The sequence below is a fragment of the Perca fluviatilis genome, chromosome 3 (assembly GCF_010015445.1).
Source record: "Perca fluviatilis chromosome 3, GENO_Pfluv_1.0, whole genome shotgun sequence".
In the NCBI taxonomy this organism is placed as follows: Eukaryota; Metazoa; Chordata; class Actinopteri; order Perciformes; family Percidae; genus Perca; species Perca fluviatilis.
Window position 1 is genome coordinate 3379822 of NC_053114.1, and position 12458 is coordinate 3392279.

The window sequence follows — 12458 nt, forward strand, 5'->3', positions numbered from 1 at the left end:
CCACACACACACACACACACACACACACACACACACACACACACACACACACACACACACACACACACACACACACACACACACACACACACAGTGTCTCACCACATGCTCGGTTGTTTCTGCTTTTTGTTGTAGTTTAAAAAAGGGTAGGCCTATATTGGTTCTAATTGATCGAAGGATTATTGACTGGCCATTGATGATTTTGAAGTTAATAAATTCTACTATACTTTAAATAGCAGTTGTCTGTGATTATTTGTGTACCTATTGTAATAACAAGCTGGTTGAACACAGTCTGTGCTCGGACTCACCCTTCCTTCTGTTCCTTTAGAATACCAGATAAATTAACCAAATTAATTAAGATCTGTATTTTAAAGGGAACACCACCTAAATGAGACTGTTTCACAGTTCGGTTATTGGCTCCTGAAATTCAGGGTGGTGCCCTGTTTTGATTGTTTGTCGATTTGGTAAAGTTATTAATAACCATATTCATAACTTTATTAATATTGACAAAACATCTTTGATAATTTGCCAGTGATTGAATCTGTACCCTACAAGTACCCAACAACAGTCTATGTATATGCTGAATGTAGTGAAAAGTCAATATACAGTTAGTGCAAATAGTGGACTAGGTAGTGATGTAGATCAGAAATAACACGATATGCATGAATAGACAAGTCTATAAAATGCTGAGATGTAGTAAAAAGTCAATATACAGATTGTGGTGTACAAAAATTGTGTGACAACAAAGGTTGGAGGAATGACAGTCGAGCATACCTGGGCGGATGAATATTGCAAAAGGGCTTAAACAGAATATGATAGCAATGGAGGTGAAGATGTGCATCTGTGCAAATATGCAATGGGGCGTGACTGAGGTAATGGATTGCAGTAATGCAATAGGGGGGTGCGAGAGCAGAGCATGAATGATGGAGAACACTTAGCACGTACAGTGATCGGACAGGAGCTCAGACAGACGTACTTTGAAGGCAGTTAGTGAGATAAGGGTTTTGAGTTTCAGGGTTTATTGAAGTGCATTCCAATCATTTGCAGCTGAGAACTGGAAGAAGTGGCGGCCAAAGGAGGTGTGGGCTTTTGGGGTGACCAAAGAGATGTAACTGCTAGAGCGCAGGTTGCCGGTGGGTGACCAGTGAGCGTAGGTACAGCGGGGCTTTACCTATCAAGGATTTGTAAATGAGTTGGTACCAGTGAGTTAAGCGACAAGTGTGTAATGAGGGCCAGCCAACTAATGCATAGAGGTTGCAGTGGTGGGTGTTAGGAAGGGCTCTAGTCACGAAACGTATGGCACTATGGTAGATAACATCTAGTTTATTCAGGAGGGAGTTTGAAGCAGTTCTGTAAATTACATCACTGAAATTGAGAATTGGTAAGATTGTCATTTTCAAGGGGAGTTTGGCAGCATGAGGCAAAGAGGCCCTGTTGCGGAATAGGAAACCGATCTTGGACTTAACTTTAGATTGAAGGTGAGTTTTGTGTTGCTGGAAGGAGAGGGAACTGTCTAACCAGACACCTAAGTATTTGTACATCGCCACGTTTACTAGTTCCAACCCATGGAGTGTGGTAATGCTAATCAGGTGGGTAGGGGTGGGCAGCGAACGATTGAAAAGCATGAACTTGGTTTTGCCAGAGTTTAGCAGTAGGTGGAGGTTTCGGAAGCAGTGCTGAATGACGGTGAAGCTCTCCTGGAGGTTTGATAGCACAGTATCCAAAGAGGGGCTGGATGTGTACAGGATTGTGTCGTCTGCATGGATTTGAGAATTCCCAGCAGCAAGAGCCACATCATTGATGTATGGGGAGAAAAGTTTCGACCCAAGAATCAAACCTTGTGGCACCCCTGTAGAGACATCCATAGGTTCAGACAACAGGCCCTCAGATTTAATGTGCTGGATCCTATCAGACAAATAGTTACTGAACCACGCAAGGCAGTTATGAGAGAACCCAAGGTAGTTGAGTCTGTCGATACGCCTTTTAATCAGAGCCCTACGGGATCGTCCACGACGTCACACGGCACCTCTGATTAACGTCCAGGCCATTAATCATTGCATTAAGGCCATTTTTACAATTCCTTTTCCGTCTGGTTTTATTTTCTAAAAAAGCTTGTAAAACATCAACCCTGTTGTCTATAGTCAATCAATGTACATAATTTTTTTCAGGAAAAACTGGGCTATTAGAATATTTGAGCTGTAGTGAGGTCAATTGAAAGTAAAAAAAGGTTGTATGACCTTAAAAACAAATAAATAAATAAAACAGAAAATGAATCTCACAGATATTTATTGATATCACACACAGAACAATAAAGGCTAAGCCAATCTCCTGTCTAAATCAGTTCCCATATGTCTTTGGTATCAAACTGTGAAGAAATAAACATTATAACTTATATAGTTGACAAAATATATACAATTTTTCAAAAAAAGTCCAGACGCTTTTGCCAATAATCAAAATAATAATGTTCAAATGTATTGATATCACACACACAGCAAGCATTTGTGTTGTCTAAAACAGTTATCCTATATATTTGGAGTCATCCAGTCCAAAAATAAACATAATGAACATTATAACTCATATAAATGACAAACTATTTACATTTCTTCAAAAAAAGGCCCAAATGTATCCCAAATATCTAAACAGTGACACCATTCTTCTCTGTAGAACGGTCATAGACCATAGTTATCTCTCTTTTTCACTTTACTCTTTGTTCTGGCTCCTATTTCCTGGAGTGAACTCTCTTTTCGACTATATACTCTTTGTGTGATGGACCTGCCTTCCAATTGGTTGAAAAACGTCACAACAGTCTTGCAAAGCATTATGGGAGAGTTATACTAGACTGTAGCAGCTGGTAGCACAGAGCTAGCGGCAGAAATGACGTAAAATTGATAAATTACGGACATCGAGTGGATAAATCTTGGATGTAAGCGTTTGGATTTATTGCTGAACAACTCCAAAAAGAGGCACAAGTTCCAGGCTGGATAGAAAACCTTCTGGAAAGGCTACGAAGACAACAAAGACACCCACATGACGGCTAGCTTCTTAGCTTCTAGCTGGAAAAAACGGTAAGAAGATCGATAAAGGTTTCATTAAATAATCTAAATATTAAGCCCTTTATAAGCTATATGCCAGGCTCTTGCTGTGTTGCGCTACAGTAATGTAATGAGTAGAGTAATGAGTTACTATCCATAGAGAATAACATACTTGAAGTAAGGTCATGTATTATGGGATTAGGGTAAAAGTGAATAATGTGTATTACACATTCTTGAGTAGTGACCCCAACACTGATGATATCAAATATCAGTAGCATAATACCATCAAGAGATGGTTTCAAAATAAAAGACTGTCTGTCTGTTAACTTACTTGTAGATGCCTTTTGAAATTTAGTAGCCTTGATGGAGCCACAGACTGCAGCACTGCAGTGCTTGCATATGGTTCTGTGGTTTCCAGGTGTTCTTGTTGGAATTGGTTCTTCAAAATAAACTAGTACAGATGACCTTTTAAGCCTGCTATTATTTTGCATGTCACTGTTATTACAGGTGTCAAATCTATAAACATTTATAATCTGAAGTTGTAAGGAACTTCTGAAACTTAAAAAGTCCAGTGTTGACCTTCAAATTGTGTAGAAAAGAAGCTTTCAAACAAATATCCACCTCAAATTGTTTGGCAACCATTTTAAGTACTTGGTTAAATTAAAGCATTCTGGGAAATGGAGTCATGTTCCATCATATTCTACAAAATTACAATTACAATAATTAAAACTGAATTATTTGTTCTGTGACTAGAGCTTTTAACATTCACTGCTGGGGGAAAACATTTACTGAAAATGTAATCTGTACAAGTAGTTCAAACTAATATCAATTATAGAATATGTAATGCAATCATATCTGACATACAGTCCCTGACAAAAGTCTTGTCGCTTGTGTACAGATTGACCTGAAGTGCCGCTGAAATATATTTCTAATCAAGATGTTTTTACAAGAAATGGCTAATTTTAATCCCAACAGTTTTAGTAATAATGTTTCAGTGCAAAACGAAACTGTCAAAAAGTATTCTAATATTCACAGCTTGGTAAAGCCCATTGAGTCAATTTTTGCAAAGACATAAGTGTTGTCGCCTTGTCATATGAGCTTCACCTGTGACTAATAATGGATCAATTAGGTCTAAGGTGTGTATAAAAACAACCCCAGTACACTAGACCTTCACATCAACTGCAACTAGACCTCTGCAAACATGCCTAAGATTCACCCTGAGACTAAAGTTTTGATTATCAAGAGGCTGAAGACCAGATCCACTGCTGATGTGGCAGACACCTTCAATGTGTCTCAGCGTCAACTACAGAGGATAAAAAAAACATTTGAAGACACTGGAGACGTTTTTGACAAGCCCAGGTCAGGCAGACCCCGCAAGACAACTGCTCGAGAGGACTGTTTGTTGGCTCGAAAATCCAAGGCCAGCCCATTTGCCACTGCAGCAGAGCTCCACGAGACCTGTTCTCCTGAAGTCCCTGTGTCAACCAGAACAGTTTGTCGGATTCTGTCTCGAAATGGCCTCCATGGTCGAATCAGTGCCCAGAAGCCAGCACTAAACAAAAGACAATTGAAAAACCGTGTGGCATTTGCCAAGGCCCACAGCCTGCTAAAAGGATGGACGCTGGAAAAGTGGAAGAAGGTGGATTTTTCAGATGAATCTTCTGTTGAATTACACCACAGTCGCCGCAAATATTGCAGGAGACCTACTGGAGCCCGCATGGATCTGAGATTCACCCAGAGAACAGTGAAGTTTGGTGGCGGAAAAATCATGGTCTGGGGTTACATCCAGTATGGGGGTGTGCGAGAGATCTGCAGGGTGGAAGGCAACATCAATAGTCTAAAATACCAAGAAATCTTAGCTACCTCTTATATTCCCAACCATAAAAGAGGCCAAATCCTGCAGCAGGACGTTGCTCCATCGCATACTTCCATCTCCACATCAAAGTTCCTCAAGGCGAAGAAGATCAAGATGCTCCAGGATTGGCCAGCCCGGTCACCAGACATGAACATCATTGAGCATATGTGGGGTAGGATGAAAGAGGAAGCATGGAAGACGAAACCAAAGAATATTGATGAACTCTGGGAGGCATGCAAGACTGCTTTCTTTGCTATTCCTGATGACTTCATCAATAAATTGTATGAATCCTTGCCAAACCGCATGGATGCAGTCCTTCAAGCTCATGGAAGTCATACAAGATATTAAATTTGGATCTCACAGCACCACTACTTAATTTGCTGACATATTTTTTGTATTTGCAGTAAATTTGTTCAATTTCTGTATAGGCGACAAAACTTTTGTCTTGCCAAAATTTGACCTTTCTGTCTTGATTAAATGATAAATCTTTTTTCAGTGAAACTAATTTATGTCAGTGCATTAAACATTATTTGGGAGGGTTTTAGCTTTTCATATGAGGTATTTCTAACACCAATTGATTAATTAAAAGTCAGGTTAATAGCAGGTGTTTCTACAAAATAGATAAGCGACAAGACTTTTGTCAGGGACTATATAATGTAAAGCTTCAGAATCAGAAATACTTTAATAATCCCAGGGGGAAATTATTTTTGTTACCACTCCAGGTATACAAACAACAATTAATTAATTATTAAACACTTCACTTAAATTATGTATATGAATTTCTTAGAATTTTTATTGAATTGCAATTCTGCTTCCTTTAATTCAAATTTGAATTCTAGATCCTGTTTTGACATCAATTCAAATACAAGAATTTAATTGGAATTTAGGAGTCATTCTCAATTAAATTCTGAATTGTGCACAAGCCTGCTGTATAAAGGCATTTTCTATGGGCCCCTCCCCGCATCCACAGCTATTCATTCTGGCATCTTTTTGGGCCCTCCTCACATGATGGCCCTGGGAACTCAGGCCCCTTTTTCCCCCTAGTCCGACGCCCCTACCCGTAAATGCGTGAGGAGCTTAGGCCACTGGCTGGCGATGGCCTCCAAGGCTGGCTTCGGCGGGCAGCGACATGCACGCTTTGCTGCTAGCAAGCTAAAGTCGGAGGGGGATGCGGATGCCTTCGTCACCCCCGGCGCGGGAAGCTCGGATGTAAACAAAGATGGCACCGAAAACCCCAAAGTACGACGGGATGGTGAGCTGGGAAGCTTTACACGCACAATTCGAACTGCTTGCTAAGTCACAGAACTGGTCGCAAGAGACTAAAGACATGGGGAACCGCTACGGCTATTAGCCAATGACATTGAGAGCCTCACCCGCAGAGCATACAGCAGCATGCCTCTGGCAGTGCAAAGCGAGTTAGCCCGCGACTGGTTCATGCAAGCCCTCTCACCACCCGAACTGCGTGTGGAGGTACAGCTGACATCCACGGTCCCTGCATGAGGCGTTGGAGAGGGCGTCAGAGAGGGAGACAGCCCGCGCCTACGTCATGATGCCCACACCGGAACACAACAGCCCCCATGTCAGGGCAGCAGCTGAGGTCCCACAAACACCAGCATGGGCAGCAGAGCTGACAGAGCTGGTGCGGTCAGCCTCCCGGAGCACTCAACGGCGGCCTGACCGCACTGCCAGACTGTGCTGGGGCTGCAGGAAACCCGGACACCTGATATGCTCATGCCCGAAAAACACCCAGACACCAGGGATAGAGGTGACTACGCAGACCACGACCTAAAGTTCCCCACGTACGCCCTCAAGCACAGCCGGCCAGGAGGTGGTTGCGGTGGTGGGCCGGACTTCGATTGGGGACCTCTGCCACATCCCAGTCACTGTGGAGGGAGTGGAAGGAGTGGAGTGTGTGGCGCTGGTTGACACCGGCTCTACAGTGACATTAGTACGGCCGATGTCCTCCCTGTTCAAACCGTCTTCGAACCAACAGCAGTCCACCTGCGGACGGTGACTGGGGAATTGTCACCCATGAAAGGCAAAGGGACTCTGACATTTGTGCTGGGTGGTAAAACGGTGCACCACCCGGTCTGGGTAAAATAGCCTCAGCATGAAGTCCATTCAAGAGACAGAATAGATGTACAAATGTTTAACATAACTTTATACAATGAATCTATCACAGAACTTGGTGGCTACAGAGTAATTATTAAATGTTTCAATATGTAGCCAATTAATTATCTTTTGACTGTAACAGTGAAATAAAGCAGACAGCTAGGGAAGCTTTAACTTAAAACCAGAGATTATTTCTAAAATGTGAAATAATCACATCATCATCATGAAGCAGGCAATTAGTGTGTATGGAGTAAAAGTAAACCATTGGCTACACTGTTGCATGTTCAAAGTCAAGATCATGTTTATTGTTTCACAATCAACTATATTAACATTTATGTTGATGCACTACTATTACTACTATTATTATTTTATTTTAACAAATGGGCCTTACAACTTGCCTCTTCCTCCCCGTCATCTTCATCCTCCTGATCACTCTCTGCCTCTGTCCCTCTCTCTGAATCTGCAGCCTCCTCTTCCTCCCTGTCATCTTCATCCTCATGATCACTCTCTGCCACTGTCCCTCTCTCTGTATCTGCAGCCTCCTCTTCATCCCTGTCATATTCTCCTGCCTCTTCCTGATCACTCTCTGCCTCTGTCTCTCTCTGAATATGCAGCCTCCTCTTCATCCCTCACAGTCAATTCTCCCTTTCCCTCTTCTCTTTCACTTATTTCTGCATCTCCTTCTGTGGCCTTCTCCTGCTCTGACCCACCTGGTCTCTCCGGTTTACTTCCTTCTCCTTCTTCATTTCCCTCCTTCTCTTCCTCCTGTGCACTACTCAGAATTTGAATACAAATGATCGGTCTCAGCAAGCACTGTGTAGTGTGTTGTAACGTAACGCCACCAAAGCGGCGACCCTCTGTTATTAACCTTTCCCAGTATTCCATTAAAACTCACTGTAATTCACTTCCACACCAGTGTGTGCGCTGTTCGCACCCTGCTGCTTAATCTGCTCCTCTTTGTCTTTCTCTATCACTCTGCCCCGCGCCCTACCCCCGCCTTCACTGCTTCAATTTGAAAAATAGGGAGGGAGATGACAAGAGTTAGAGCAAAAGCTTCCAAAGTATAGGAGTATTTCAGGCCAACTGGTTAAAGAGTTTTCTGTACACTCTGTCAAACTTCACTTGGAAACACACAGGAGTGGTTCAAGACCTACGGAGTGTTTTTTTTCTCTCCTCCATGTCGCCCCTGGGGCTCCGTAAAGATGCGCCCACAGAAAAGGAAAAGACAGTGTAAGTATATGATTAATAATGATACGGCGAGCTAGTCTGTACTGTTTATTAACTCTTGAGAAGTACAATGACTGTCTTTGGATGTTAAACAGGCTACTTAGACTTGGTAGTAATGTTTAAAACCCACCATGCACGCAAGTTTAAACGCGAGCACCACAGCTGTGTGCCTGGCTGCTTTCAGCGCGATTCATTGAGGCAGAGCTAAGTTGGTTGCTTTATAAAAGTGTATTTTTTTGGTCTTGTAATTTACAGGAAGCAGTACGTATCTTCAACACTCAGAGACAAAGTGTAGCAGGCGCTACGAACCGGAGCAAGGGTAAGATTTAAAATATGCTTTCATTGAATGAATTTCATTCATTCTGCTGTATAAGGATATAGATACGTTAATAGATACCGATGTTAACCGTACATTTTTTTTTTACAGACTAACCTCGCCTCATAACTAGGCCGTGACATATATTTGCTCGGAGCTGTCTGCAAGTCCAGATTTACATGATACTGATAATGACGCCATTGTGTGTAAGTAATTTTCCTCCTTCCTTGTTTTATTTTACTGTGACTTATGTTTTTTTTTTTTTATTCATACCACTCTTATTTAATTGTTTTCCAGCTGCCTGTAAGACATATTACGAGACAGCACGCAGGAGCTTCAGGTAGAAACAACCAGATCTGGCATCGTGGGCAGAAGCTGTGAAGAGTTCAGCTCGGAGTCGGTCAAGAAGAAAAGAGGGTAAGATTAGATCCGTTTTTGGTCAATGTGAATATTTTTCAGGTGCATTCATAGATGTGCTGTGTCCATATGCAGTGCATTGTGCAGTACTGATTATCTTTATTGATTGATTTTACAGCTGCTGGAAGCGAGACAGAGTGTGCTGGCTGCGGGTGAGGTGGACATTTGTAAGTGCGCCACCATAGACCTGATGATCCGAAATACAGGGCAAAGCATCACAGACGCCTGAAAAATGGACCGAATTCAGACAGAATGCCATCAGTTACCTACAGCTCCAAGGCGGCCGTGGTTTAGGGGTTGACGGTGCTGTATGATTTGGCTTCTCATGTGCGTGGGATATTTGTTGTGTGTGCTGTGTGTCTCCTATGCTTTGTACATAGTTTTTTTTCTGATTGCGTTTGTGTTTTGTGTTAATAAAGCTCTACCTTTGAACAGAGCCGGATTAACCATTAGGGCAACTGGTCACGTGCCCAGGGGCACAGGACATCTAAGGGGCCCTGGGCTCCGGCAAATATTATGTTAGATCACATTATAAACGCAGTCCTCACTTTCCTAATTATATGCGGATTTTTGCAACCCGTTCCATCAAAATATTATGTTAAATTGCGTCAAAAACAGTGTCTGTAGCTTCCTCCATAGCGAGCGACAAGAGAACGAGCTGTCACAGACGGTGGTAAAGTTTGTTTTATATTGGAAGGTCAAGCTGGATAATAGATTTTTCGAATGTGTCGAATATCCAACGTCCAATATAAAACCAACTTTACCACGGTCTGTCACAGCGAGTTGGCTGCGGTGTGTTGGCAATGCATCACGGCAAAGACTGGAGCGATTGAGCTGCACCCCGAGCCTATGAAAGTGAAGTCAGTTTCCCCAGGGGAAGTTTAAACACACATTTAAAGGTGCAATATGTAATATTGTGTGTAATACTGGCAGCTAGCGGTTAAAATAGTTACTGCACTACCAATTCAAAATACTGGAGAGTCGTTTCCCCCGCCCCCTCCTGCCCAGACTCGAAGTTCACGGGGGTTGCCAGGCTGAGACCGCAGCATTCACAACAACGTTGCTAGACACTTTTCTCACATAGCCAGACATTACTCCACAGCACAGCGGAGTAGCTAACGGTAGATGCTAGTCTCACATAGCCAGACATTACTCCACAGCACAGCGGAGTAGCTAACGGTAGATGCTGGCTATATTGACAGTCATAAAAGCCCGTGCTCACGCGGAGCTCTGTAACCAACTGACAGACACACTTTTTCGGCTTAAAATTACAGTATGAACCGCTAAAAACACAACAACCTCACTGTCCTCTCCACACGCCAGTCAGGCACACTTCCTCGGCTTAGAATTACAATACGAAACACTAAAAATACCACTACCTTACCGACGTGAACACACTTCATTGGCTTAGAATTATGGCAAAAATCGCTAAACACACTGCAAACTCACAGTCCTCTTTTTCCGGATTTACAGCCCCCTCTCGTTAAAATAACTCACCGTTGTCGGCTCCAGCGCGCTCGAAGGCTACAACGCTGTAAACAGCCATGGGCTGCTTGCCTGGTTCTCCGGTAACGTTAACAGGTAGCAGGGTTAGCATGGGGGGCGTGTAGCCAGGACCAGTCGGGATCACTTTACTGGCTGTGTCTCAATTGTTTTTGCGAGTAACCAACTCGGGTACTCTAGCTATATAATTCAATGTGAGAACACAAATGTTGAAATGACAAAAATGCCCGTCCCTAGTAGCTGTGATAAATTAGCCTGAAGCAAATGCTTACCGGTTCAGGAGAAAATAAGCCAACTCTGCGTCCTTTTGGGCTCTAAGCTGTCTCCATCTTTCAAATACATCTCCATTATTTACCAGGGGGTTGTTACGTCTCTGGTCACGCAACTGTTAGAAACATGCTGTTTTCTTTTTTTTAGGTCGGGTAGAATCTATCTCCGTTGATCCTGTTTGTTTGTTTGCTGCTTTCATGGCTGTACTACCGTTACAGCTGTAGCGCGCTGGGTTTACGTTTTTACAGGTATATCTGGCAACCCGGCCTGGCTGTCAAACTGGGCCGTTGATAACAACACACAGATCAAAACATAAACATAAATTCCGTCACGGAATGTAAATTTCAAAAAGAAAAAATACTGAAATTAGCATTGTTGTCAGAAAAGATAGTATTTCAGTTTAACATGTTTCCTTAATATCTGATGAGGCATTGGTGTCATTTTTGGATTTATTACAGTACAAATATTACATATTGGACCTTTAATTTTAAATTTAATTTGTAATGATTGTAATGTATGGTAAAGGCAAATCAGCAACAACAACAACGCGTCTATTACGTTAGCCAAAAGTCAAATTGCTCCCATTTGGGAAGACTTTTGCCATTTGGGAAGGACAATTGAGAAGACTTTTGCCATTTGGGAAGGACAATTGGGAACACTTTTGCCATTTGGGAATGGCAATTGGAATCACTCAACCACCCTATTAAAAACTATTAAAAACAGGCCAAATGTCCTGTGTTGGGCTTTCAACACTTTACTTAGAGAAATTAAGTCATTATTTAGAGAAACTAAGTTGTAATTTATAGATACTAAGTCATTATTTAGAGATAATAAGTCATTATTTAGAGAAACTGTCATTAATTAGAGAAGGTAAGGGAATAAATTAATTAATTAGGGAAACTGATAGGAATGTAGGACATTTGGGAACACTTTTGCAACTTGGGAACGACAATGGCGAACACTTTTGCCATTTGGGAATGGCATTTGGAATTACTCAACCACCTTATTAAAAACAGGCCAAATGTCCTGCGTTGGGCTTTCAACACTTTATTTAGAGAAATTAAGTCATTATTTAGAGAAACTAAGTCATAATCTATAGAAAATAAGTCATTTATACATGCTAAGTCAATATTTAGACAAACTGTCGTTCATTAGAAAAAGTAAGGGAATCAATTAATTAATTAATTAGAGAAACTGATAGGAATGTAGGACATTTGGGAACACTTTTGCAACTTGGGAAGGACAATTGGGAACACTTTTGCCATTTGGGAAGGACAATTGGAATCACTCAACCACCCTATTAAAAACAGGCCAGATAGATAGATAGATAGATAGATAGATTTTTTCCCCAAAAAAATGGGAAATAATATAAAAATATCAGACACACAGCACACATACAGAGTATACATTAAATAATAGGAAACAATATACATTAAAGCTACATTGTGTAAGAATTACTCCCATCTAGCGGTGAAATTGTATATGACAGTACGACTTCGTCCATCAGTGTTTCTTCCAGTGATGAGGTTACTTTAGAAAACAATTACAAATTGCATTTAGTTATTTAGTCAGTTAGCATGTTGGTTATGACCTCTAGCTATGTAAAATGAATGATTGTTTTACGTTTTCGTTATTTTGTTGAAATTTCATTGCTAACATCAGCTATCAGGTTCCCAAACGAATGCAAGCTAATTCTAGTTGCTAAAATATTAGTGCTATCGTTATT

At 41.6% G+C, this 12458-nt stretch overlaps 2 long non-coding RNA genes across 2 annotated transcripts; both read left to right on the plus strand.

Moving 5' to 3' along the window:
• Nucleotides 1-2834: 2834 nt before the first annotated feature.
• On the plus strand, nucleotides 2835-8692 carry LOC120555485. The gene is made up of 4 exons (XR_005638718.1): nucleotides 2835-3065; nucleotides 8202-8229; nucleotides 8482-8545; nucleotides 8654-8692. It is a non-coding gene; the product is annotated as an uncharacterized LOC120555485 (long non-coding RNA).
• An 8-nt stretch (nucleotides 8693-8700) lies between these two features.
• LOC120555486 lies at nucleotides 8701-9904 on the plus strand. Its single transcript, XR_005638719.1, has 3 exons — nucleotides 8701-8748; nucleotides 8840-8959; nucleotides 9078-9904. It is a non-coding gene; the product is annotated as an uncharacterized LOC120555486 (long non-coding RNA).
• The last annotated feature ends 2554 nt before the right edge of the window (nucleotides 9905-12458 follow it).